Raw genomic sequence first — 27747 nt, forward strand, 5'->3', positions numbered from 1 at the left:
ATAAGTTTAATAACTGTACGGAGCTGTCACAAGACATTTTTTGTTATTTGAAAAGTTTGATTTCAGTTTGTTTTTATATTCTTTTATATATTTTTCATACTTTTATAGTTTATATCCGAGTAAATACTGCTGCATGATGTTTCGTTTATAAAAAATTACTGCGTAAATAATATACATACATATAATAATAATAAATATTGCAGTTTCTAACAGCAGTAAAAAGGAAAGCATTTGTTACTCCAATCCCTATTACGAAGGAGCTCTGATCTGTGACAAGTTAAAATACGGTACGTTTGCCTGCTTCACAAGAAAGGGAAAAAGAGTGTTTTCTTCCAGCAACTGCATTGGCTGAAATCTTTTATTGCCTTTCTATAATTAACATTCCCTAGAGAGGATTAACAACTTCTATTCTAATAGAAAACCTTTTCGAGTTGGCAGCCGCAAAATTGCTTCTCATTCAGGATTATTATTTTATAATTTCCTAGTTTGTTTTTAAGCATTAATAATCTTGAATGAGATATACAAATTCAGATTGCTGTACATAGAAGTAATACAAATTAAATATAAATTTGATGACACCTATGAACACTCCGAACTACGTAACCTAATAATATTTTCTGAATGGAGACAACCATATAATTAGTTATACAGGGTGACTGGTAATTAGATGTATTCCCTGAAAGGGGTTAAAGTAGAGACAATTTGCAATAAATTTGACCATATGATACCCCGTCCGAAAATTAGTAGTTTTCGAGATAATCGAATTTATTTTGTTTCTTTAAAAAATGACAATTTTCCACATAAAAAGATGAATTGAGAAAAAACTGCTCATTGTATGGAACTTATTTCAGCATTTTCTGATAGCTAACAAATAAGTGGTTCGTTGAAAAAAAAAGTTTTCCCAAATAAGAATCACATGTAAGTAATGGGTGGGTCTAAACTTACAAGTGATGATAAAAAAAATGCACTCTTAGTTTACTTGGCAACGTATTAATAACAAAAATGGTATGACACGAAGCGTACAAATTACTTAAATTACTTCCTTGTGACATCTGTCATCCAACAAGCTACAAGTGTTGCTAACATTCACATTTGTGTACAAGAAATAATACTTCATTCATCTTCATGTGAATGGAATCAATGAACAATACAATTAAAGAACATTACACGTCTTGATCAAAGTGGGCACCTTCGTTAGGAATGCAGGCACGCAGGTGTTTACGGACATTTGGTCTCTTAACTCGTGATGTGATGGTGTCCTTGATGTGTTGACCAGCTGTTAAGATCCTCTCCTTGAATTCTCCTTGCAAGTTTACCGGTGTCTTGTCATGTGGCTCCAAATGTTAAAGTCGCAAGGCGTCAAATCGATCGGGGGATCGAGCTGGGCAGTCATCATGCTGATAAATCATGTCACGTCTTGTAACTAGAGGCACATCATCCAACAACATTGCCATCCCGTTCCTCAAAAAATGTTCATAAGTGATGCCATTTAAGATTTGGGGCAGGAAAAATGGTTCGATCAAATGATTGTTGATTACGAACATCCATACTTCTGCCTGGGCGTGCGACAGTGGCTGGATGAAAATTACCCAAAGAAATGGATTGCCGAGGCGGCCCGATTCCCTGGCCGGCTCGATCCCCCGATTTGACGCCTTGCGACTTTTACATTTGGAGCCACATGACAAGACACCGGTAAACTCGCAAGAAGAGCTCAGGGAGAGGATCTTAACAGCTGGTCAACACATCAAGGACACCATCACATCACGAGTTAAGAGACCAAATGTCCGTAAACACCTGCGTGCCCGCATTCGTAAAAGAGGTGCCCACTTTGAGCAAGACGTGTAATGTTCATTAATTGTATTGTTCATTGATTCCATTCACATGAAGATAAATGAAGTATTATTTCTTGTACACAAATGTGAATGTTAGCAACATTTGTAGCTTGTTTGATAGCAGACGTCACAAGGAAGTAATTTAAGTAATTTGTACGCTTCGTGTCATACCATTTTTGTTATTAATACGTTGCCAAGTAAACTAAGAGTGCATTTTTTTATCATCACTTGTAAGTTTAGACCCACCCATTACTTACATGTGATTGTTATTTGGGAAAACTTTTTTTTCAACGAACCACTTATTTGTTAGCTATCAGAAAATGCTGAAATAAGTTCCATACAATGAGCAGTTTTTTTCTCAATTCATCTTTTTATGTGGAAAATTGTCATTTTTTAAAGAAACAAAATAAATTCGATTATCTCGAAAACTACTAATTTTCGGACGGGGTATCATATGGTCAAATTTATTGCAAATTGCCTTTACTTTAACCCCTTTCAGGGAATACATCTAATTACCAGTCACCCTGCATATCCTCAAATCTTTCCTTGTTTCTTAAAGAGAATAATATTTTCTTATTTCTCTGTCAATTTCAATTAACTGTACCCTAGCCACAGAATAAGTCTCATGAGAAGCTTTATTAAGGAAAATTAAAGTTGAAGCAAACTGCAAAATATGTAAATTATGAGAAAAAGTTAAACGTATATTAGAGGCTAGATTATTTTGAAAATAAAAATCATTATAGCCCTATCGTTATTTACTACCATCAATTTCTGAATAAAATTATGAATTTATTGGGATAAATTAGTGTGTATTATTATCTGTTATGAATGTGTGAGAATTTGTACATTTTAAGTGTTCATTTAACTTGTCGCCACCAGGTGGCAGGACTGTACAGACTCTCTTCTTCAGACTGTTCAGGGCGTGGACGTACAGTTTCAACGGCAAAAAACATGGTAGAAAATTTGCAATACGTACAGACCGAATGGACATGGCAATGGCCAATTCGGCTACAGTTTTTTTCTTGCCGTAGGGTGTACATATCGGGGAATACCGGACTAAAAGAGGGAAAACTTGATATATTGATGTAGCTATTCTCCTTAACGTAGCAGTAGCGTATTTAATTACTGGTCATCTCCTTAACGTAGCAGTGGCGTATTTAATTACTGGTCATCTCCTTAACGTAGCAGTAGCGTATTTAATTACTGGTCATCTCCTTAACGTAGCAGTAGCGTATTTAATTACTGGTCATCTCCTTAACGTAGCAGTAGCGTATTTAATTACTGGTCATCTCCTTAACGTAGCAGTAGCGTATTTAATTACTGGTCATCTCCTTAACGTAGCAGTAGCGTATTTAATTACTGGTCATCTCCTTAACGTAGCCGTAGCGTATTTAATTACTGGTCATCTCCTTAACGTAGCAGTAGCGTATTTAATTACTGGTCATCTCCTTAACGTAGCAGTAGCGTATTTAATTACTGGTCATCTCCTTAGCGTAGCAGTAACGTATTTAATTACTGGTCATCTCCTTAACGTAGCAGTAGCGTATTTAATTACTGGTCATCTCCTTAACGTAGCAGTAACGTATTTAATTACTGGTCATCTCCTTAACGTAGCAGTAACGTATTTAATTACTGGTCATCTCCTTAACGTAGCAGTAGCGTGTTTAATTATTGGTCATCTCCTTAACGTAGCAGTAGCGTATTTAATTACTGGTCATCTCCTTAGCGTAGCAGTAACGTATTTAATTACTGGTCATCTCCTTAACGTAGCAGTAGCGTATTTAATTACTGGTCATCTCCTTAACGTAGCAGTAACGTATTTAATTACTGGTCATCTCCTTAACGTAGCAGTAACGTATTTAATTACTGGTCATCTCCTTAACGTAGCAGTAGCGTGTTTAATTACTGGTCATCTCCTTAACGTAGCAGTAGCGTATTTAATTACTGGTCAGGCGATTGATAAAAAAATTTAAATAGTAAAAATAATAGTAATAATATTAATTTTGTGATTGTTATTTTCAATAATAACTATTGTAAACTAATAGAAATAATCCAATTTTACTTCAAATTTATTATCATTATTATTATATTCTTGGTAAGAGTTTTACTCGATTCACCAAATGAGTGAATATCTAGCCCAAGTGTTTTTCATATTTTTAAAAAAATATTTCATGCAGTTAGTGCACATAAATACATAGTTATTCTATTATCTTACTAACTTTCATATACGAAACTAAGGAGGAATTTTTTATCATAAAGTTTATATTGTGTGACCTATCAGGTAAAACTCTAATTATTGGAATTTTGAAAACAGTAGAACCATTTATTCTTTGGATAAAATAGTAGAATACTATGAAAATTTAACCTGGTTCCTGTGCTTTGCGCTAAAGTTTTTCAATCTATTGCAGTTTTTCCATTGGTTATTCTTTTCCAGTACTACCTGAAATTTATTTATCTCATTAGTAATATATATATATATATATATATATATATTCTTTATCTTCTCGATCCCCGGTGGAGGCACAAGTGGTTCGGATTCCACTTTAAACTGTAGGTCCAGTCCTGATTAGCCTTACTGTGCATAAAGTGGACTTAAAACGCCAACCCAAACCAAACTCTTTATCTTCTTTCTAACTTGAATTGAACCATGTCACGGACACATTTGACCCCGCCCCCCTCTCTTCCGACGCCAATGTATTCCATTGAATATTGACCATTGGTGAATTTAAATGAATATGTGAGAAGTTTCTGTACGGGAAAAATTTCCATACAATCAGTGCTCTTTTCTTGTGTTTTGAGTCGATATATGTATGTATGTGTGTGTGTACATATACATCATATATATATGGTAGATATCATAAAGACAAGTAACTTTTCCCTATAAAGTTTACCTCGAAAGCGCTTTGTTTCTGCGCTACAAGCGCTTAAAATCTATCCTGCACGTATGCAACCCAACACAGCAAACGCTTGCTCTGACATAACTACCAGGGGCGCGTGGCAGGGTTGCCACTAGCGTTCCTCGTTAAGAGAGACGAATTGAAAACAAAAACGTGGGAGTCTTGCCTGAGCAAAATCCAAAACAATAATGATACTTGCGATGTTGTAAGAAGCATTGACAGTATTTATAAACTGACCAAGACAAATAATGGGCAGACTGAATTTCAAGATTACTCATTCTAAAATATCTCCATAATTGATTGATTGATATGGTTTATTTTAATTCGCTTTTCTGCCACCTTTGGCTAATCGCGAAAATGCGGATGATATGATGAAATAACAAATTACACCAATGTCTAGACCAGGATTTAAACCCGAGACACCTGGCGCCGTAACGAGCTGTGCTAACCAAATCACCACGGATTGTTTCGTGTATCATGCAATATCAACAATTGCAAGGGACACGTGAGATAGGGGAAATCCACGAACGAACGAATGTAAATAATACGCAAATGTGCAATACGAGTGCCCTTTACAGTTCAGCGTTTGATATAAGTATGCATTTCTTGGTTTTGGTTTTTAATAAGCACTAGTTTTAATGTGTGAATTTATTCATGTCTAAAAGACGTTTTTCATTAAATTGAAAGTCAGCCCCCGTGGCGGAGTGGTTTGAATATCGCGCTACGATGGCAGGGGTCTTGGATTCGAATCCCGGCTTGGGTATGGATGTTTATGAGTGTCAATTCATCAATTTCATCATATCATCACTCATCCCCATCTTCGCAAATTAGGCAAAAGTGGCGCAAAAGGCGAAGTAATATAAAGCAAATCAATGTATCAATGAATCAATCAATCATTAAATTAAAAGAGCCTCGCAATTATTTCCTTATGAGATGAACACGATTAGCAATAACGCTAGCACAGATAGGAATAATTTTCAAATAAATTGTAATAACATTACAGTGTGCGTGTTCGAAACGAGGCATCAAACACATCATGTTTACATTTGTACGTTCGTGGATTTCCTATATCTCACGAGTCCCTTGCAATTGTTGATATTGCATGATGCACGAAACACTCCGTGGTGATGTGGTTAGCACAGCTCGTTACGGCGCCAGGTGTCTCGGGTTTAAATCCTGGTCTAGACATTGGTGTAATTTGTTATTTCATCATATCATCCTCATCTTCGCGATTAGCAAAAAGTTGTCAGGAAAGCGAATTAAAATAAACCAAATCAATCAATCATGGAGATATTTTAGAATGAGTAAACTTGAATTTCAGTCTGCCCATTATTTGTCTTGGTCAGTTTATAAATACTGTCAATGCTTCTTACAACATCGCAAGTATCATTATTGTTTTGGATTTTGCTCAGGCAAGACTCCCACGTTTTTGTTTTCAATTCGTCTCTCTTAACGAGGAACGCTAGTGGCAACCCTGCCACGCGCCCCTGGTAGTCATGTCAGAGCAAGCGTTTGCTGTGTTGGGTTGCATACGTACAGGATAGATTTTAAGCGCTTATAGTGCAGAAACCAAGCGCTTTCGAGGTAAACTTTATAGGGAAAAGCTACTTGTTTTATGATATCTACCAGCACTCAAGTGTTATTGAAAGAGCTTTGCGACACCCTGTATATATATAGACACACACACACACACATCACTAGTCAGTTTTGATTTTGGCATCCTTTCCTGACTTTGACTTTTTTTTTTGTTTAGGAATACTGGGCCAACCCCCCTTGGACACGTCACTGTTATATTTTTATTTGATATTGACACTAGCGTTATTGTTTTTATACAGCTGCGCAGCAGCACTAGTTATTTCCTTACAAAATGTGTTCAACATAAGAATTAAATTTATGGAACATTGATCCTTATTTATATACATGTTCTGCTTTCTAATGCATATTTGCATTCATATTTTACATTTTTTAGTACATATAAAGCCGCCTCCTGTTGAGACGAGTGAAAGATAGATTGCACAGCACTGGTAGTAAGTAGCGACGCACAGCGGTGCCTTTAGCAACTACTTTGAAGTAGATTGATTAGCAATGCCATCTACTGGAGTCAGCATGAGGTGCGTTACCAAATGATCCTGTGGAAATTAAGAGCTGCGCCAGATGGCTTTTCTCCTTGCTTTGTGCAAAGGAACGTTTTCGCAAAACGTTAGATTTAATTCAGCGCATTGAGAAGCAGAGAGCATTGAAAAGCTGCCACACCCTTCTGCCAACTTCAATCAGCAAATGGACAGGCATAGTTCGGCAGGAAGCCGTTTCTTTTCGGAGAGGCGCTGCAATCAATGGCACTGAAACAATTGAAGGACCCTACTGCGATTTTGCGGAAGGCAGCCGCGTGGATAAGTCACACGGTCTTTCCGAAATCGACCGATTGGTGGGGGGGGGAGGTCACTAACACAAACATGTGTGAATTGGGTCCTTCTTTTATTTCTTGCAACGGGGGTGAGGAAGAAGAAAAGAGAAAAATCTTGTTTACAGCGAGTGTTTCACGGTGGCCAATTTTCCCTTCGTTCAAATTTAATTTGTTAAATGACGTCAGGGCTCAGAAGACACATTTGGCACTTTCCTGGCAGGGCCACGGAATAAATAAAGTGTTGACGTTCCCGTACGTGTTAGCAACCTAGAGCAAAGTGACCAGATTTTTAAAACAAGACGAGACATTTTTTATGTTATCATGGAGGAAAAACGAGACGACAAAATGTACACATTTTAAAATAAATCTGCTCCGTCATAAATACTAATTTCTGAAAACTAAATAAATATATAAATACTGTATAAGTAATTTACATAATATGGTGATATGCACTACAGTACCGCCAAGCAGTTCCTCAGAATTAGAAATAATTCATCATCAAAGGGGGAGTCATAGAAAATTTTATTATTATTATTACTACTAATTTACAAAACATCGTTATATACACGTTCAGACTCGAGTTTACTACTATTTAGATAGAAACTGGATTGGCTTTGCTTCCTTTCAATAAACATTATCACTTTTTTGATGAACAGTTCTTTGTCTTCTTGTACTTTTTCACAATGCACAGATATCTATCAAAGTCAGAGACCACTTCATTTAATGTCCTTTATGGTACCTCTGATCCATGTTTTACATGCCGAACTGTAAAATAATAATAATAATAATAATAGTTGTAACCTACGGCCTGTAAGTCACAGAAAATATTATTTGTTATAAAATATCCCTACAATTTCACCATTCGAATTATATAAACTCTTTCCAGAAATCTCAGAGTGGGCAAGTGCCCCCCACCCCCCTGCTGGCAGCCTTGTTCATCATAGTAATAGTAAAGAAGGCGTTTTGTAACAGTAATTCTACGCCAGTAAGTCATTGTCACAACCCGGTGGAAGCACGTTACACAGTGGTTCGGACGCACTTTAAACTGTAGGTCCAGTCCAAATTAGCCCATCTGCAAACTCGTTGTCACAAAAAACAAACATATGGTGACGTGTGACGTGAGGGTTATTTATATCCAGTGCCGTCTCTGGCCAAAATATTGTTAGTTTGAGTTTGTTTTTTAAGTCCACTTTATGCACAGAAACGCTAATAGGGACTGGACCTACAGTTTAAAGTGGAATCCTAACCATTACGATTACATTGATGATGAAGTTTGTTTTAAGTAGGTAGCGTAATAGGGAGTGGACCTACAGTTTATTTTAAAGTGGATTCCGAAACACTATGTGCAGCCAATGGATATCAAATCCGACCCCTTGATTACAAAGCGACGATGTTACCACTACGTCATCGGGAAGGCAATATTAATATTAATATATTCATTACGAGATGATTTGAAAACGAGCAACAAATGTAACCCTCATCTCTTGGTCTTTCATCTACAGGGTGGGAAATAAACTTTTGCTAGGGTTCTGCAGGAAAAAGTAACAACAATTAAGAAATTATGGTAATACCAAATGTTTACTACGACAAACGTGGTTACAAAAACAAAATTAAAAGTTAGTTCACGACAAACCACCTTGCTTCAAGGCAAATGCTAAAACCAAAACCTTCTTCGGCGAAGTGGCATTGACTTCTTCAGCAGGTCTGAATGGCCGGGTGCATCACCGAACCTGAATGCAGCGGAGCACTTTGGGGCTATTCTGAAGGATGCAGTTGAGTCCTTGATGATAGTGGAACGCGGACCGGACCGCTATTCCCGGCCAACACTCCTTGCACATCTGGAACAAGTCCTCCGTGACATGGAATGGAATACGGACTGTTTGCGAATCTTCTGAGCTCCTACCCTGATCGTCTTCGTGCTGTGAGAGAAGCAAACGGTGGACATACTAACTTTTAATTTTGTTTTTGTAATCACAATTGTCGTAGTAAACATTTGGTATTACCATAATTTCTTAATTGTTGTTACTTTTTACTGTGGACCCCTAGCAAAAGGTTATTTCCCACCCTGTAATCATTTTTTTCTCGATGTTGCTCGTAAGGAGATAGAAGAGCGAAATCAAATTGCATGAAACACAAGATAGCATTCAAAATGCTATAGATAACATTTTTCAAGTTCAAGTGATACCGATAAATGTAACACCACAGATAAATATATAAGCAGATCTTCATCTAAGGCAGGAAAACCGGTGCACTGACCTCCTGCTGATAATCCCCATTCGGAAGAAGTTTTGTAATAATCCGCTTAGAGGCGCTGAGAGGCACTACTCGCAATCTTGCTTCCACTTATTCTAACAAACTGAACAAGAGATGGCACTGCTAAATTTCAACAGCTGTCAAGCCTAACTTCACCGGAACCATTGCCCTGAAGCGATGGATTCCGAGAAGACCTTTATCTGTGGTAACACTTGCATGACTAATTGAAATCCAGAATGCATCCACTACTGAGTAATGGACGGTTGACATTTAAATTGGTACCTCACGGTAGCGTTAAATTTTCATGCGCCATCCCAAGACAGAATCAACGGAAACTTCTCTTCTCACGACCAAAAGGCACTGACCAAGAACAAAAGCCTACGCGTAGGAGGGAACCAGCAAGGTCAAGCAGATTCCGAAATCTTAAATCTAATATTCTTACTCGAAGGGAGGGAATTTCTTCTCCCTCCCGCGAAGACAAAAACGAACCATCCGAAAAGTACGTGATGGAATTATCCACTGAAAAGGCAGGGCCAACTGGGGTGCAATAATTTCTTCAAACAATGTGAAAGAAGTTCGCAGCTTATTTCAAAATCCGATAAAAGTCACCCTCCATATTTTTCGTAAGTCATGCGCCACTTTGTCCTGAAGAAGTTGGACCCTTCCGCCCTTCTCTTCCGTTAGCATCTTCTTCTTTTCTTATTTTGGGAACCGGACAGAACTTTCCACGTGTTAGCACCTTTTCCCCAGACTTTCAATGTTTCTTCTGGGTCTACACCTCACTGTCGCATGCACAATGTAATTTGAGGGCAGGGATATGGGGCAGACCACAATCTACGTCAACGTGTCACTGATTCTAACCATATATTATGTTGATTTGTACATGTGGCATTCCATTGTCACAAGACGGACGCACAGAGTACATTTTGACATTAAAGTAACTGTTCTACTGATAGTTAAACAATATTTTTCTTACAATTTCTGATCAATGAATTATTAAACTAAACACTGTTAATAACTACCATTGGCGTCGCCAGAAATTTTTGTAGGGGGGGTCGGGTAATGATAAAAGTTGAATAGTAGAAAAATTATAAGTATTAATACCACGGTTATAAATCTTATTATACAATAATAAATATTATAAACTAACCAAAATAAATTTTATTCGAAATTATAATAATAATAATAATAAATTAATATTATTATAATACAGTGCGTCCATTTCGATCTGCAGCCGAGAGATCGGGAGAAACGTGGCGGGCGGCGCTGACGGAGATGCCGACATTTGAGGCCTGTAATGCCCGCTTATTTTTGTGGACATCTTGCAAAACGAGCACTAACCTGTGTTATAACACGCAAAAGTTCTTCTGTAATTCTTCCAAGTTCCACCCTTATATACACAAATAAATACGCTTTAGAAATTATATTAAGAGCCACAGATAATACTCTGTAAAACATTTTAATCATAGTTTTGACCAGTAACGTCAGTTTTGTGTCGATGGGGATCGTTTGGAGGTTTCGAATGTGCAACACTGTATCAAGATTACGCTGCAGACGAACCGTTAAAAGCTAATGGTGTTCGTGAGCTTCCTTGCAATCCGAAATCTCCTAGCTCAAGTTTCTTGTTCCTTCGCGACTACAGAGCTGTGAATATAGTGGCAGGCAGATGTAAACCAAGAGCGTGTTAATTTCGTACTGTGCGTAAGAGTGTTATTCTTGGTTACTTGCCGTTACTTGTTTGTGTTATTGCAGTGTGTATGTGTGTTGTGTCAGTCAGACGATTGGAATGCCAGCCGCAAGGTTCACGTTAGAACAAAGAATTTTTATGTATGACACTGACGTAAAAACAGACTCGTGTCGAGACGTGTATAGGCAATTTGTACAGAAATTCCCAGGCGTTTCACCTCCACATAGAGATACGGTTAGACGTCTTGTCCTTAAATTACGAGAAACTGGATCGTTAAATTTTAAAACACCTAAGCAAAAACGACGGATTCTAACCGAAGCAAAACTCGATGAAATTGGTGCAGCGTTAGAACGTTCTCCAAACAAACCTCTACGCCGTGTTTCACAGGAGATGGGCGTGTCAAAATCATCAGCACATACAGCCACTAAGCTACTAAAATTAAAACCGTACAGAGTTTCTATAGTGCAAGAATTACGGCCCCCTGACAACGTAAGTAGAGTAAATTTCTGTAATTGGGTTTTGCAGAATATTGTAGATGGTATTGTTGATCCACAGTTAATATTTTTTTCGGATGAGGCATGGTTTCACTTGCGTGGTCATGTTTGTTCACAGAACAATAGATACTGGAGCACTGAAAATCCCCGAATAATACACGAAGTTCCGTTACACGATGCAAAAATTGGTGTGTGGTGTGCTGTAAGTGCCAAAAGAATAATAGAGCCTATATTTTTTGAAGACACAATAAATTCAGAGAGGTACCGCACACAAATACTCGCGCCGTTTTTTCAGTTGTTATCAGATAATGAGAGACAATATGGGTATTTTCAACAAGATTCGGCCACAGCCCATACCGCCGCTGATTCTTTGGACGCTATAAGGGAGGTGTTTGATGACAGAATAATTTCAAGAGGTTTATGGCCTTCACGTTCGCCAGATCTTACCGTATGTGACTATTATTTGTGGGGAACCTTGAAAAATAGAGTCTACCGAAATAACCCTCATAGCATCGACGAACTAAAAGACAATATAAGGGCAGAACTAGGAAGAATTACGGAAGAAGAACTTTTGCGTGTGAATCAAAATTTCATCAAACGATGCCAGGAATGTGTGAATGTAGGTGGACATCACTTTGAACAACTCTTATAACACAGGTTAGTGCTAGTTTTGCAATATTTATATAAATGTCTGCATATGTCCATAAAAATATGCGGGCATTACAGGCCGCAAATGTCGGCACCTCCGTCAGCGCCGCCCGCCACGTTTCTCCCGATCTCTCGGCTGCAGATCGAAATGGACGCACGGTATATATATAAATATAAATGTGGAGATTCGACCCACGAATTAAGTGATTACCAGCACAACTATTTTCAATTTTTTCTTTTGCATTTTATGCAGTTAGTATCTGCAATGCATTTTGATATTAACTTTTGCACGTCTCGTTCAAGAAAAGGCTTTAAATGTTATGGGGATTTTTTTTTCATAAAGTTCCTTGTGTGAACTCTCACCTACAACTGTAATTCTTAGAGTTTTGAAAACTGTAGAACCATTTGTTGTTTGCATGAAATGGTAGAATATAACCTTGATCGTGATTTTTTTACTCAATGTTTTCCATCCAATGCATTTTTACTTTGATTATTCTGTTTGTTCGAATACTAACTAAATGAACTTTATTTTTGTTCTTAGCAATAAGAATAACAAACTTTCGACTTTCTTCTATTTTTAAATGAAGAATGTCAATTTCCAGGGGGTACACCGACCCGTTCGACCCCACCCCCCTCCCGACGCCCATGATAACTACACTTAGAATGCATTTCCAGATTTATAGCTACAAGTGAACAATTTTGTGTCACAGGTTGGACAGATAAAACACTGTCTCTTTACTTAACAAGACATTTATTTTGAGAATTTTCAATATCAAAAATAAATTATTTAAGTAAAAGAAAGAAGGTAAAAATTTACCTTTGAATAATCTAGTGGAGTTGAAGAAGAAATTTGTTTATTAGTGTCACCGGTGGGACACAATACAAAACAAAAGTAAATTAAATAGATAAAATGAAGCAACAAAACGTAATATACTTTCTACTTTCTGAGTTAATGGCTATTACTTGAATTTTTATCCAAATAACAATCTTCGATTGTTCACTCACAAGATAGAATGAAATTACGGCATTGCATTCAATTTTAAAAATTGTAATGAAAGGGTACTTTGACATGGAATGCTCCAGGTTACGTAATAATTTAAATGGACAGTTTTTGAAGGAAGGTTCTATTTTCAGCAATGCCTGTCGTGCGTTTCGATTTTGGGGTGTATGGCTTTTTCTGACCCTTGAGATAGATTCAGGGAAACTCTTGCTCCCTTCCCGAATATTCACTGTCAGTTAACATTTTTTAGCTTCAATGAATGGGGAGAGATAGATGAATTCATTCTGTTCTGGTTTTAAGATTGAGTGATTGATTGATTTGATTTAGTTTGCATCGCTTTTCTCACTTTTGGCTAATCGCGACGATGAGGATGAGTGATGATATGATGAAATTGATGAAGGAACATTCACAAAGAACACCTATGCCCAGGAGTAGTATAAAATACAATATTATAAACTCAACTTATAAGTGTAGAAAAGAAGAGGTTATTTGATTGAACAATCCGATTTGCCTACACTTAAAACAATGCCAAGAGGGGCTTATACCCCAATTCTTCAAGTGTGATATGCTCTTAATTTTAAGAATTTTGAATCCTAGTGTAGAAAAGAAGAAGCCTCAACAGACAGATTTGCCTACACTTAAAACTATGCCAAGTTCCCATATGATCTTATTGTTTACAGTGTGTTTTTCTGTCAAAATCCCAGGAATCTTGAATTTTAGTGTAGAAATGATGAGCCCCCCCTCATATTGATTCCGCTATGTATATATTGATATAAAGCTCATAGCTCCTGGGTTCTGAGACCCAGTAGAGTGTGGTGCATAGCTCCATGGTTTTTATTGCCTTGTAATCAAGAGGCTTCTGGGTTTGAGTCCTGGTAAAATGTGAAGCCTCCCCTGATTGCAAAGTGTTAATATTGTTGCCTTGTAAACAAGAGGCTCGGGTTTGAGTTCTGATAAAATGTGTAAGATTGAAATACATGTGGCAAAATAATATCTCCACATGTGAGATTTTGAGAATAATTACTGCTAGTTGATATACAACTGATAGCTCCCAGATCTGAAACCTGGTAAAGTGTGTTGTACAACAGCATAAAAGAGCAAAACTGTTTTATATTGGGGATTACCAGAGCCTAGTTATTGCTGTTGTTTGGGTATAAAAGCACCAGCTCAGCCACTAGCTGCTGTTATAATTGTTTTGGCATATTGTCCATATATAAACAAACAACAAAAATGCCAAATCAAAAATATTGCAATCAGTGTAATAAAAATATATCTAGTTCTAATTGGTCTAGACACCGGCATATTTGTGACCCTAAGAAATGCAGAAAGGCCACAAAAATGTGTCCAAGATGCCATAAAATATTAAACAAGGCTTATTATTTATTTATTTATTTATTTATTCAAAGTTTCAGATACAGCACTTTTAAGGCCATTTTACACTGAAAACTCTAACAAATAACAAGAACAAGTCAAGGTGGTTTAAGGTAAAAACAAGAAAAGTTAAATATAAACATAAGGCATAAACAAGGAAACAAATGGCATAAGTGTAATTCTTATGTACAGTCATCAATATTGCCCCCTCAACCATCTACATCTGGTCTGAAAAGGAAGCATGAAACACCTGTTAATGCTGGACCGGCAAAGCAGCCGCGCTATGAACCCATCCATAGCAGTTTTAACGGCCAACTTAGAGATCACCGGTTTGTATCAGAGCCAAAATGTGACATTAAGAATTTTTTGAATAGTATAAATCCTGATGTGCAGGCAATTCTAAATGCACAAAATGGCTCTTATAAGCTGTCCCTCAAATTGTTTACACAATATAAGAAGCCAAATGGCACAAAATTTACACAGCCCCACATAACAGAAACTGTACCGGTATATTCAAATGCAAATTCAGGCAAAATAATAAGCAGTTTGATAGATCAATTGAATATTAAACACTCTGAATTTGCACCAAAAGAGTCTGGATGGAGCCTATGCGGATCTCCACACAAGCTCTATGTTAATATTTCTGAATTCAGCCCATTACAAGGATCTACATATCTGCCATTACCTGCCAATATTAAAAACAAAAGAGCCGTGGTTAATATAGAAAATAATGATGAGAAATGCTTTTTGTGGTGTATTTTAGCTGCTTTGTTTCCAGTTTCAAGGAATCCTGAGAGAATAACTTATTATAAACAATATGAACACAATTTTGATGAATCAATGGAGGGTTTAGAATATCCAATGTCTGTTCAGAATATTGATAAATTTGAAAAAAAGGCCCGGGATATTAATGGTAAACAATTATCTATTAATGTATTTACTTGTTCTACTGGCCGTGGCAATTGCTTGATAGAACCTCTCAGAATCAGTACATTTGATGATGATTCTGCTGTTCCGATTGATCTGCTCTTAATTGAAGGAGATGGCACATATCATTACACTCTGATACACAGTCTTGAAGCTTTAGTCAGAAAACAACAAGGCAAATCGAATACAATATTCAAGTTGTGCAGAAGATGTTTGTCTGTATTTGATGGTCAAAAAATAATAAATGGGGTTCGGGAAGTGAATGCAGAAATTGCTAAAAACAAGTTAATTGAGCATCTGAAATACTGTGGCAACCATAAACCTGTTCATATGGTGATGCCTAATCCAAGTGAAAATGCCAAATTCAAAAAATTTGAAGCCCTGTTGGAACACCCAGCATATATAGTCTGTGATTTTGAATCAAATCTAAAACCCCTTGCATTCTGTAGCCCAGATCCTGATGAACCTTCAATTACACCATACCAGTTACATGAACCTTCCAGTTTTTATTATGTGGTTGTACAGGATGGGGTTGTTAGTAAAGAATATTTATACATGGGAGCAGATGCCATCAAAGAATTTGCACTTACAATAGAAAATGAGTGCCGTGACATAGCATCTAATGTATTATTAAAATCAAAACCTATGTTGCCTTTAACAGAGAAACAGATTGAAGATTTCAACAATGCAGAAAAATGCCCGGTATGTGATTCTGAATTTTCAGATACAAATATAAAGGTACATCACCATTCCCATACAGATGGTAAATTCTTAATGGCCCTGTGTAATAGCTGTAATATTAAGATCCAGAGACCAAAATTTGTCCCCATATTTTGCCATGGTGCATCTAATTATGATTTTCATCATCTGATCAGGTACGAGGGGTTTGACAAGCAGAATTTAAATATTTTAGCTGAAAATAATGAGAAATATATTGCCATTAGCAAAATAATTAAAGTTAATGGTGTTCCTATTCACTTAAGATTTCTTGATTCATACAGAATTCTGTCTGCTAGCCTGGCTACACTGGCCACTCAATTATCTGATGATCAATTCAAAATCACATGTGCTTTGTTTCCAAATCAGGACCTGAAATTAATTAGGCGGAAGGGTGTATATCCATATGATTATGTTACAGATTTTTCTAAATTTGATGAGTGTTCTCTGCCACCACAACAAGAGTTTTACAGCAAAATCAGAGGATCTGGAATCACTGATGAAGATTATCACCATGCCCAGTTGATGTGGAACAATTTAAAATGCCAGACATTTGGTGATTATCACAAGGCATATTTAAAACTTGATGTGACCCTCTTAGCTGATATACTGCAGGCATTCAGAAAATCTTCCATGCAAAATTATAAGCTGGATCCAATGTATTTTTACAGTGCTCCGGGCCTAGCATGGTCTGCAATGTTTTTAAACACTAAAATGCAATTGGATCTGATCCAGGATCAAGATATGTATCTGTTTATGGAACAATGTATAAGAGGAGGCATGGTGCAATGTTCTCAGAGATATGCCAGAGCAAATAACAAATATATTCCTGATTATGATCCAGCATTGCCATCAAATTATATACTGTATGTAGATGCCAACAGCTTCTATGGTTATGCCATGATGAAATAACTGCCATATGCAGGGCTTGAGTGGGTTGAAGATTTCAATATTGAAGATCTTCATGATTTTGATGACAGTAACTATGGCCTGTTCTTAGAGGTTGATCTGACAATTCCAGATAATTTACACAACACATTTTCTGATCTGCCCCCAATTCCCGAGGTTAAGTGTTCACCTGGCTCTAAACAGAAGAAATTGATGATGACTCTAGAGCCGAAACAGGATTATGTCATATATTACAAAAACCTCCAGTTCCTGATGAATCATGGTGTTCAAGTGACCAAAGTTGGAAAAGTTTTGAGGTTCAGGCACTCAAGATGGTTGAAGCCATATATTGATACAAACAAAGAGCTTCGAACATCTGCATTGAGCCAATTAGATAAAACTTTGTTTAAATTGATGGTCAATTCAGTGTATGGCAAAACAATTGAAAATGTCAGAAAACATATTGATGTTAAAATAATTACTGACCCCAGCCGGAGCAAAAAATTGATTGCAAAGCCCAACTTCAATTACAGAAGAATTTATGATGAGAATATGGCACTTTTCAACATGAAAAAAACAAAGATTAAGTTTGATAAGCCTATTTATGTAGGGGCTGTGATATTGGAATTGGCCAAATTACACATGTTAAAATTGTTTTATGATGTGTTGAAGCCTTTTTATAAGGATCGTGTAAAACTGATGTACATGGACACAGATAGTTTTGTTCTTGATATTCAAACAGAAGATGTTTATCAAGATATAGCACAGCCTGAATTGTTTAAATATTTTGATACCACTGAACATTCAAAAATTAAACACCACAACAAAAAGGTGCCTGGCAAGTTAAAAGATGAGACACTTGGTGATGTTATTGTGGCATTTGCTGGGTTAAGGGCCAAGATGTACAGTTTTGAAACATGTAGTGGCGCTGTTGCCAAAAACGCCAAGGGCATTGGCAGAGTGACTGTAGACAAAGAGCTTGAATTTGAAGATTACAAAAATTGCCTCAAATCATGTAGCACAATCAGAACATCAGAATCCAGAATTCAGAGTGTGGATCACTTGTTGACTACAAATGTTGTAAGAAAAGTGGCTCTGGACCCACATGATGATAAGAGATGCATTTTATCATGTGGCATACATACTTTACCATGGGGTCATTGTGATTTGAAAAGTGGTAATCAATGCCCAATTACAGAGCATGATTTGAAATAAATAAACATGCCTATGAACTTATTTGGGTTCAAAAAACAGGCTATTATGGACCTGCCAACACCGCAACCCTCTTCTGATATAATATCTAAACTAAGTGCTTTGTTAATTATTCATCTGAACAGCATATTTACAGATGTTGATGATGAAACAGGTAAAACATTGTACATATTTAACAATAATTTAAATCATTACCAATTACCTGTAGGTGGTCAATTGCAATTTATTACAACCCCTGAGGGTAATGTCAAGATTTCAGTAGGGAGAAATATTTATAGAATTAAGCACTCAAACATGATTTCTGGCACTGTATATACTGTTTCTGCTGGTGACTGCTTATATATTGAGGTCCCGGGATCATATGACAAGCTTATACCTTTTTTATAGAATTAAGAATCAGATATTCAATAATAAATAACCACTAAAACAAAAATGCCTAATGATATATTTGGCCATACAAGGCATGAAGATCACAGTGATGAGATTCTGATGCTTGATGTCAGAGTCAAGAAATTAAGAAGTGATTTACAAGCTTTACAAACCACACTCAATGCCAGTCTTCAACTAGAAATTACAAATTTACAATCACAATGCATGGACCCTCTTCTTAAAATTGATTCTGAACTCAAATTGCTGCTTCAGAAATATACTGACTTGGCCACATTAGATAATTTTCAAAGCTTAGAAGAGGCTGTAGCAGCTCTTCAAGCCAAATTTAAGACCCAGGCCACCAACTCTGAGCAATTGAAACAACAATTGGAAGAGCAGATAAATAATGTCCAGACACAGCTCCAAACAATTGTCAAAAGCATAAAATCACAAGAAGATTTTGATCTAGTGATTTCCACTCTAAAAGAACAGATTCAATCATTACAGATACCTAATCTGGACCCCTTGAACAATGCCATAGCCGAGGTTAAAGAAAAAATTGAGACACTTGAAAATTTTATGAACAACTTGCCATCTTCTGATGCTTTGAGTGCAATAACTCGGAGTGTTGCCAACATTAAGCTGCAACTTGAAACATATGAAGATTTTGGAAAAATTCAAAGTACCATAACCCATCTTGAGGGTACAATATCAGCAGTGCAAAGTGATTTGACAAATGTACAAGAATCTCTAGAATCCCGCCTGCGTGGTATTGTAGACACACTTGTCAGTGTCCAGCAACAAATCACAAAGCTTGAAAACCTCAACACTGAATCTGAGCTATCTCATTTTCATCACTTGATCGATGATATCCAAACAAAGCTTGAAATTTTACAACAATCAACACCCACTCAGGCAGATATAGCCCTGCTCCAAAATGCTATGCAAAATGTGGCTGATGCATCTGAATTAAATAATGTAAAATTGGCACTTGAATCTTTGCAAAATACTGTATCAAATCTGCCTACATCACAGGAACTTAAAAATATTAAGAGAGCAGTGAATCGCATATTGAAATCAGAAGATATCAAGAATATCCAGACAGAGATCAAACAACTTACTCAGACAGTGGCCACTCTACCAACCAATCAACATATTAATGAACTGCATGCCCTGTTTGAGGATATCAGAAGACAGGTCCATGATCTTACTGCTCAAAATTCAAAATTGGCAGTTATTGAAAATTTGCAACAAATTGTAGCTAATATCAAGCAACAGCTAGGGACCATGGAATCCAATCAAGCAAATGCTCTGTCTGTTTTTGCCACCCAGCTTCAAGAGATTGTGCAACAATACAAGAAACTTATTGTGGACATAAAAATCAAGCCAGGCCATGATGATGTTGTTAGGACCATCAATGAGCACCTTCAATCTGTAACAAGCAGATTGCTTACAGCAGAAAAAGAAATAACCGGCATAATCGAGAATCCAAAACATACAGTAATTCTTGAATTGTACAGCATCCCCAACAAAGAATATGATTCACCATTTACACCAGGTGGCAAAATATATATGCTGTCCCCTGCACAATTTTATTACCAGTTTTTTGTTGGGGGCACACTGAGACCAATCAAGATCAAATATTGGCTACAACCACAGGCACACCACTACCCTACCTTATCAATAACAAATGCTGACAACAAACCAAAAATCACCAGTGTAGAGTTAGAAGAATTTACAGATCCCAATATATTAGAAACATCTTATGTTGAAGATGATGGATCTCTGGAATTTAATATACAAATAGGAGACAAACTGTATTTAGAAAATCCTGCAGTATCAGCTGCTGAACACCCCATAGTTGCAATATTCTTGTTTTCATATTATGTCTAGACAAATTATTGTTGATAAATTACACAGACAAGCCAGACATAATTATAAGAGACTGCCAGTAGTCACAAAAGGCATAGATGATTTATGGCAGTGCGACTTGATTGAGATGGCAAGTGGACAGCTGAAAAACTTAGACAAAATCAACAAGGGCTACAAGTATCTACTCACTGTCATAGATACATTTTCAAAATTTGCCTGGGCTGTGCCACTCAAATCCAAGACTGGAAAATATGTTACAGAAGCCATCAGGACAATCATCAATCAGAGTGGAAGATCACCGCGCTATTTGCAAACAGATAATGGCAAAGAATTTTATAATTCTGTGTTCCAACAATTTATTAAAAGCCAGTCAATACAACATTATTCGAGTTACAGTGATCTCAAAGCCTCAATTGTAGAGAGATTCAACAAAACTCTAAAAAATCTTATGTATAAACAATTTACACTTCAAGGTAATTATAAATGGCTTAATATTCTTCCAGAACTTCTACATAAATATAACAACTCGGTCCATTCCACAATCAACATGAAACCCTCTGAAGTAACTTCATCTGATGAGCAAAAATTGATCAGGACTGTTTATTATCCTAGATACCAGCCAACAACAAGAAAGGCCAAATACAAGGTGGGTGATCAAGTAAGAATCAGCAAATATAAGCACTTATTCAAAAGAGGCTTTACAAGAAACTGGAGCACTGAATTATTTACAGTGGTTCAAGTTAAACCTGGGACCCTTAACACATATATAATAAAAGATCACCGAGGAGAAATTCTCAAAGGCAGATTCTATGAAGAAGAACTCAACAAAACTAAACAGCCTGACACATATCTCATAGAAAAAATCATCCGCAGAAAAGGCAACAAGTTATTTGTCAAATGGCTAGGACTTCCAGAACACAGCTGGATCGATGCAGACAAAGTGATAATATGAGCACCTGGGATGTTATAAAGAGGCTGCCAGAACCTGAACAGCAGATTAAGAGAAATGGCAAGTTGCTGCCTGAAAATATTAGATGTCTTATTGTTGGGCCATCGGCTTGTGGTAAAACTACACTAATGATTGATAATTTTTTATTGGCACCCAACTGGTTAGACTGGAAAAATAGGCACTTGTATGTCTTCTCTAAGAGCTTGGAACAATTAAAATATCAGCAGCTGATGAAGCTATATGATTGATTGGATATTGCCACTTTTGAATCAGATGTTAAGCCACTTCATGAATGTCTCGATAATTCTGTTGTTGTGTTTGATGACATTATACTGGATAATCAAAACAAGGTTAGAAATTTTTTTACACAGGGCCGACACAAAAACATTGATTGCTTCTACCTGGCACAGACTTTTTCAAAAATTCCGAAGCAGCTGATCCGAGACAACAGCAATTTTATATGTGTGTTTCATCAAGATCATACCAACCTCAAACACATACATGATGAATATGTAGGTGGGGACTTGAGCTACAATGATTTTTCCAAGTTTTGCAGCAGGTGCTGGAACCAGGACAGTTATGGGTTTGTCACAATTGATATGACAAGAAAACCCAATAGTGGCAGATACAGAAATAAAATCAACAATTTTCTAGACATTGAAACATATATAAATAACCATGAAAAGGCCAATCATTGATGATCTTAAATTAAGAGATTATCTTGTAAAAAGATTTAAGGGATGGAAATCACAGAACCGAGGAATTTATGAACAACACAAACAAACAGAACAGCCTATTATTGATGCTATTAGTGAATTAGGTAAAAATATCAAAACTGTTACAGAGCAAAATCAAAATTTGATCACAGAGCTTATACCTGTAGCTGCTAGGAACATATTAGATTATCCAATCACCCCACTTTCTAGTATTCATACACCTAGTCCTGTTGCTCCTCGAAGAATTGAAGCTACTCTGGATCCTATTGAATTGGGTCTTCTTGCTCAAAAATATTTAAGCACACCTAAAGACAACAAAGATGAGGTCTTTGGCTTATATGCTGACACAGAGCGTGATGGTAGCATCATACATAGAATTGGCAATTTCAGAGTAACATTTATGGGAGATGATCTAATTGTATATTCAGAATCTCATCTTGGAGAAAAAGGTGGTTTTGTTAAATATCCCGGCACACCTGGGTTGTGGGAACTGATAACTAGGAAAGGCCTGGCAACTATACAGATCAAGACTATGAACACTACAAAGAAATATTGATAAAATCAGATGCTCTATACCAGAACAATGATCCCACACAAAAAAGAGTCAAGTCTAGCAGTGGAGCAAAATACAACAATTTAATCAAGCCCATATGGTCATAGATCAAGACTGGCAGTGGAATCAAACAATACAACACCCTACCTAAAGAATTTGTCTGGGTTGATGATGTCAGGAAACTTGTAGATAGGTTGCTGGTGATAGCTGGGGAGGAAAATGCTGGCAACCACAATTTTTACAATGAAAAGGTTGGAATTATGGACATGATAAGCACCAAATTGTCTAATTTTATAGTGAATGACACTAAGGGGATTGGATATCTTATAAAAATTATTAATACTCTACCACCTAAATTTTGGAATATTTCTGAGGGTCGGGGGTTGGTTAATGACATTATAAACAAGCTGCCATTTGAACTACATATTCCAGGCTATCAGTATTGTGGTCCAGGCACAAAATTGGACCATAGATTAAACAGATGTGATCCTGGTGTTAATCCCCTAGATGCTGCTTGCAGAGACCATGACATAGCATACAACACACATTCTGATCTTGACAGGAGACATGTTGCAGACAAGAAATTAGAAGAGGCTGCATTTGGTAGATTTGTAAGCAAAGATGCTTCTTTAAGTGAAAAAATAGCAGCATTGGGGACCACCATAGCTATGAACACCAAACAAAAACTGGGGTGGGGGCTGTGAATATGTATATAATAAACCTAGAATGAAGACCAAGGGTGTTATGTATCAAATACCTTATGCAGGTCTTAAATCTCTTAAAACTATTGATAGTCTTTTAACCAAAAAGCAGCGCAAGAAAAAAATTCTTGTCTTGCCAAGGGCCATGGTATGAAATTGTTGCTTAGTACCCCCCAATTAAAAAAATTACAACAATCTAGAAAAAAATCACATGTGGGGTGTTTCATATTTACTATCCCGGCCATCTTAGCTGCTCTCGGGGCTGTTGGAAGCTTGGCTGGGGGATCAGCTGCCATAGCAAAAACAGTAATAGATGCCAAGAAAAATAGGGCAGAATTAGATGAATTGAAGCGCCATAACCTGGCCATGGAGAAACAAGGCAAAGGTGTTAAGAGAGCCATGAATAAGTTTAAAAAAAACAAGAGCCGCTTACAAACCAAGATATTGAAGCTTTAATCAAGCCACTGGGCATCAAAAATTTTAGAGGAGTGTACATGTCTGATTCTTTACCAGAACAACCACTCAACAAAGAGTGTGGCATTGTTAATTTAGATAAGTACAAAAATCAGGGCACTCACTGGGTTTGTTATCTTAAATATTTAAAAGATGAGGCATTTGTGTTTGATTCATTTGGAGGTGTTCCACCTGAAAATTTAATAAAATATTTAAAATCAGTTAATCTTTATTACAATAATGCCCGTGTTCAAAACTTCAAAGATGTTAATTGTGGACATTTGTGTTTATCTGTTCTTAGATATATGTCTCAAATAAATAAACCATCAATTGAAAATTTTCAAAAAGCCTTGTGGTATTTAAAACATCATGGGGGTATTCCATCTCACCAGCCAAAATTCAATATTGAAACTCAAATTACATGATGATATAGTGTATCCCAAAACAATAGCTCTCAGAGCATTTTATGGCATGTACTTGATCCCTAATATTACACACCACAACAACAAAATTGCAGTAGGGGATCAAAAAATTGTCATCACTCCAGGGCAGTATAATCTGTCTACTCTAAATGCTCAATTACCCAGAGGTATAGTATTAACTCAAAATTCTGTCACTCACAGAGTAGAGATTGTATCTGCTACAGAAACAGTGGATCTGGGTACTATAGGAGAGCTGTTAGGATTTGAGAACAACACAAAACTTGAACCAGCCATCAAACACACTGCTATTAATATACCTAAATTCTTAGCCATAGAGACTCTGAATATCCACTGTAATGTGGCCGAGGGTATGATCACCAAATCAAATGGCATAGGCACTCACAAACAAACTGGGATCATTGCAACATTCAAACCTAATTCTGAATTTATGGAGCCAATCATCTACACTCCATCCCCAACATTATATTTTCCTGTGTGCCATAATAGAATAGATAATATTGAATTGATGGTCATTAATGAAAAAGAAGAATTAGTTGATTTTGCTGGAGCCACAACAACTGCAATCATAGAGATTAATATTTAAATAAAAATACATACAAAAAAAATGGAAAATATTGAGAGTTATGAGCTACAATCATTCCCTCCAAACAGGAGGACATTTGCAAATTTAAATCAACCCAACACAGAGATTGAGGTTGATCTTGATGTAGGGGATGGCTTTATACACCCCCACAGAGCAGATCTATACATCAAATTTGATGTTGTAAAGCTCGATGGAACAGATTATCCGGCAAATTCAAATATAAGATTGGTGGACAATTTTGTGCCGCATCTGTTCTCTGAAATTGAGATCAGAAAGCATGGTGTTTTTATAAACAGAGTGGATTATCCCGGCATTACCTCCACAGCTTTGGCCACACTAAAATTATCCAAAACCGAGGCTTCTTACTACAAAATAGGTGGATTTGAGGCTGGTTTTAAGATATTATCTAAAAGCCACACATTGCTGTTCCCTATGCGTCTGTTGCCAGGATTCTTCTCAGATTACAAAGATATTATGTGGAAGGGTGGTTTCAGAATCACATTTAGAAGAGCTGCCAATGATAATAATGCTTTGATGAGGTACAGCACATTAAACTCTACAGGGGAAGCTTTGTCTAATACCCTACCTGATGAAGGCAAATGCATTATTCAGACTATGGAGCTAAGAATCCCAGTTGTTGAATATGAAGCCAGTTATGCTCTTAAATACAAAGCAGATATAATAAAAAATCCACAGATTCCTTTACAATTTTATACATATCAATGTGTACAGAAGCCTGCCGCTGGTACTTATTATGAGTTTGATGCTACAAATTCATTCTCCTTTATACTATATGACATGCCGGATTTTGTGGTGGTATTGTTTCAGACTGGAAGACACAATAATCAGGAAAAAAATTCAAGTAGATTTGATAACTGCAACATCAAGAACATATATCTTAAAAATGGCAGAAATGAGGTATTTCCCAGAGAAAATTATAATTTAGACATGTCCAAGGATGATTTCCTTAAATTATATGAAGCATTTACAGCATACAAAAGGGTCACTACTGGCAATACTGACATGTATTACACACCAGATGAATTCAAAGCACAGAGACCCATGTTTGTCATCAACACTTCAAAAAAGGAAACAAGTTGTGGTTAATGACAGGACAAACATTAAAATTATCTGTGAATTCCACGATACACTCCCTGATGACACCACATGTAGTGTTATTCTAATAGGTGAAAAATCATATGTTTATGATGTAAGAAATGAGAGAGTCACAGAGCAATTCTAGAGGGCCGGCTCAAACACAGAGCTCTTGTTTTACAAGATAGCAATATTAATATTTTGCCATCAGGGAGTCCCATATACTCTACTAGGTTTGAAACCTGGGGGTCTTTTTATTATAAAACACATAAGCCATGGAACTATGTCTACAGCACTTCTGCTCGTGGCAGGGAAGCTCAAATACAGCACTTCTGCTCGTGGCAGGAAAGCTCAAATACAGCACTTCTGCTCGTGGCAGGGAAGCTTTTATATATATTACTTACCTAAATTTAACAGCACTTCTGCTCGTGGCAGGGAAGCTCAAATACAGCACTTCTGCTCGTGGCAGGAAAGCTCAAATACAGCACTTCTGCTCGTGGCAGGGAAGCTTTTATATATATTACTTACCTAAATTTAACAGCACTTCTGCTCGTGGCAGGGAAGCTCAAATACAGCACTTCTGCTCGTGGCAGGAAAGCTCAAATACAGCACTTCTGCTCGTGGCAGGAAAGCTCAAATACAGCACTTCTGCTCGTGGCAGGAAAGCTCAAATACAGCACTTCTGCTCGTGGCAGGGAAGCTCAAATACAGCACTTCTGCTCGTGGCAGGAAAGCTCAAATACAGCACTTCTGCTCGTGGCAGGGAAGCTCAAATACAGCACTTCTGCTCGTGGCAGGGAAGCTCAAATACAGCACTTCTGCTCGTGGCAGGAAAGCTCAAATACAGCACTTCTGCTCGTGGCAGGAAAGCTCAAATACAGCACTTCTGCTCGTGGCAGGGAAGCTCAAATACAGCACTTCTGCTCGTGGCAGGGAAGCTCAAATACAGCACTTCTGCTCGTGGCAGGAAAGCTCAAATACAGCACTTCTGCTCGTGGCAGGGAAGCTCAAATACAGCACTTCTGCTCGTGGCAGGAAAGCTCAAATACAGCACTTCTGCTCGTGGCAGGGAAGCTTTTATATATATTACTTACCTAAATTTAACAGCACTTCTGCTCGTGGCAGGGAAGCTCAAATACAGAAATATGCAATGAATAATCTGTAAGTCCCACTCGTGTTTATATTATCAGAACGAGACAAAACCTGAACCCAATTCAGGCTTATATGACATGACAACATGCAAAAGGCCAATGTTCTCTTTACTAAGAATTTCCCTTGGAGTTAATGACATGATGGATGGCATGCAATTTTCCCTGAAAGGGCACAGTGTAGATTATATTTCTTGCATGCCAGCAGATATAATCTCCCAGGCGTGCATAATTTATTGCTGGCCGGGACATGGAATTGATCAAAGATTAGAAAAAACATGAAACAGCCTGCCCTTGTCCTATTGTATTGATCGGGAAGTTTGTAGAGCAAAAGCTCTTATGAGCATTTTTCGCTTAATTTCAAGTGTAGCCAAAACAATATCAAGGGGGCATATTTTTGACAAGCTTATAGACAACAAACTGAGAGATTCAGCCTTTGTACACATGGCAGAATCAATCTGAGGGGGGGTCTACACTAGAATTCAAGATTCCTGGGATTTTGACAGAAAATCACACTGTAAACAATAAGAACATA

The sequence above is a fragment of the Lepisma saccharinum genome, chromosome 14, assembly GCF_977018435.1.
Source record: "Lepisma saccharinum chromosome 14, izLepSacc3.1, whole genome shotgun sequence".
In the NCBI taxonomy this organism is placed as follows: Eukaryota; Metazoa; Arthropoda; class Insecta; order Zygentoma; family Lepismatidae; genus Lepisma; species Lepisma saccharinum.